At 36.7% G+C, this 2,942-nt stretch overlaps 1 pseudogene; it reads left to right on the forward strand.

Moving 5' to 3' along the window:
- Positions 1–217: 217 nt before the first annotated feature.
- Positions 218–790, forward strand: LOC145671761 (macro domain-containing protein PG1779 pseudogene; annotated as a pseudogene).
- Positions 791–2,942: the final 2,152 nt, after the last annotated feature.

The following is a 2,942-nucleotide window of genomic DNA, read 5'->3' on the forward strand; positions in this document are numbered from 1 at the left end:
CCAGGAAAAGATGCCGAAAAGGATGTTCAGAAGCTAGATGCCTCTTCCCCATCTGTCTTAGGTGAAGGTGCCAAGGATCCCGAGTTACCAGCTGTTAATGGTGATTTCGAACAAATTCTTAGTTGAAGAACCAAATTTAGACAGAGATGATGCTGTCCCTGATTGTATGTTTATCAGGAATATAGTTTCTATGGTGGACCTACCGACTTGGTACGACATGGCTTCCCCCACCTCAACCTTAAAAGATAGAATGTGCCCAAAGTTTTCAGCCAACCACGAGATCAACAAGAAAATAGCCCTATATTTTGGAAGTATTACCTCGCTCTCCGGAGACTGTATAGTGAACAGTACGAACACGTCATTGGAGCCACGTGGAGGTGTTGACCGAGCGATCCACCAGGCTGCTGGACCAGACTTACTTCAGGACTGCGAGAAGATTAGTCACCTAAAAGTTGGAGATGTTTGCGTCACTGATGCCTATAACCTCCCTGCCTCCTACGTCATACATGTCAGCGCTCCACCAGACAAGAACCCAAGGAAACTACAAGCGTGCTATGAAAAAGCCTTAAGTCTCGCATTGAAGAGTAGCTTTAGATCCATAGCCTTTCCGAACATTGCCACCGGGATTTTCTTTTTTCCCAAGGAAGAAGCATGCCGTATTGCTTTGGATTGCATACGGAAGTTTTTAGAAGAGAATTTGGATTTGGTGGACATGGTTGTGTTCTGTCAATTTGACAAAGAAAATCAACGAACGTACGAGCGATTGATGCATGTATACTTTCCACAATAGACCTGAAAGAGAACACATATTTTAATTATATTGGATTAATTTGTTACTGGCCTACCAGGGAACTATAATCTAGATTAGTACGTGTATGTTATGGACGGACTATGTATAGTCGTTCTGCTGTATGTGTCAGAAGCAAAGAAAAAAATAACATGCAAGTTACCACCACCATTCGTGCAACCGAAGAAATCCCGCTAGAATTTTCTTTTTTTTTCTCCCTTGTCTTTTGTTATCTACTCAATGACAATAATTTGAGATGACGTACCTGGAAATAGAGAAGTTTTGACTTATAGTAAAGGTTGATAAATGGATTAACAATAATAGTAACAAGTATAATCTATTCAATACAGTGGTTCTGAAATGAGTTTTCCTTTTCTCTCATTTCAGATGTATTGGGTATTAGTTTTCTTTCCTCTACAAGTTATCTGTATTTACAAGTGGAATATAGACTACCGCAAGCAAGCAACCTTGGAAAAATTAGGTATCGCCATTTCACATGCAGGATACGCTGTGCACACAACGGACACTGTCTATACTACTTTACGTATACATTTGGACCTTCATCTTTCAAATTTAAACATTACTTCATGTGAGAACAAAGTAAATCCTTTTAATGATGTAGTTACCATGGAACGAGATTTTTATGCTAAGTTACAAGCTGTTATACCATGTGCATTTCAGTATTCGAATAGTTCTTTACACTGTATGCATCAACACCGTCCTACTCGTTCCATAGTTTCATGGCTCTTAGGAATATCCTCTTTTGGATTTTCTTCCTACAATTTTGTTGAGACCCAACGAATAAAGCAATCCCTTAGTATTTTACAAGACCACGATGATTATTTGAAATCCGAACTTCAGAACATTAAGAAAGCATTTAATAATGAAGTGAAAATAGTACGTGGCGTGGTTCTGGCTGTTAAGCACGCCGTACTCCAAATTCAAAACGAGACTTCGAACCTTCTTTGCGATGTGATTACCCATGAAAGACGATTGTGGATTATGCAAAATTATTATGAATCCCGACGTAAGGTTGCCGAGATGTTAACTGATATTCTACAAAATCAACTAACCTATCGTATTTTAAATTCTGTTCAGATACTTTCTCTAGTTAAGAGCCATGCTATTCTAAAGGATACTCTTTTCCCACACGATATTGGTCTATTTTATACGGTATCTTCAGTTTTCCTTATAAACTTCAATTTTGATTCCTGGAACATTGATCTAATGTTAAAGACACCTGTAGTTACTCCTGACAAAATTTCCCAGCGTTTTATGATTCACAACCTAGGTATTTTAATGACAAACAAGATTGTCAGGTATTCGTTGCCTAAAGAGGCCTACTTGTCAGATAATCATTTTGTAGAAATTGACAATCAACAGTGTGTTTGGAAGAAATTTTTATACTTTTGCGAAACCTCAGGTTTAAGCGCCAATAATCGATCAAAATGTCTTACGGACATATATTTTAATCAGAATTTAACCTTTTGCAACCTAGAAATTGTTCCTTCTGATGCAAAATTTGTTCATTTATATACGCCAGCTGGCTTACTTTTTTCTTCGTTAGTACCAGGTCATATAACTTCTAGAACTTCCCATAATATTTTACATACTACCCCTATTAAATATGGAATTAACCTGACCCAATTTATAGTATATGACAATTTTGAAACAGTGCTTATTCAAAATATGGTTTTACCCACTCGGAAAACGATAAATATGGAACATGAATATATGAACATTGATTTAAATTTTTCTCTCCCTCATCTAAATTTTTCTGCGTCTATCAAAACTCTTACTGAGTTAGATATGGAATTACAGAAATTGAAAATTAACCATACTGAGCTTATTGTTAAGCGATTTAATAACTTACATACTACTTATTTTATTGTGATCCCAATATTAGTCGTAATTTTGAGTTTGGCAACGCTCATTCAGTGTTTCTTGATATGTAATTTGAGACGTCAAGTCCGTTCTGCACAACCCAGGGAATCTTAAGTTTCCCCCCCTTTTTTTTTTTTTTTGTATAAGCAGAATCGTTATATGCATTATTTTGTGTCTATGTTTGTTTGGAGCTATGACTCATAGTTGTTGGAATCGGAATTTGCTTTTGTTGTTTGGTTCCTGTTTTATCATAGTGTTCCCGGGATGATTT

This window comes from Thermobia domestica, chromosome 15, assembly GCF_964235325.1.
Source record: "Thermobia domestica chromosome 15, izTheDome1.hap1.1, whole genome shotgun sequence".
Taxonomy (NCBI): Eukaryota; Metazoa; Arthropoda; class Insecta; order Zygentoma; family Lepismatidae; genus Thermobia; species Thermobia domestica.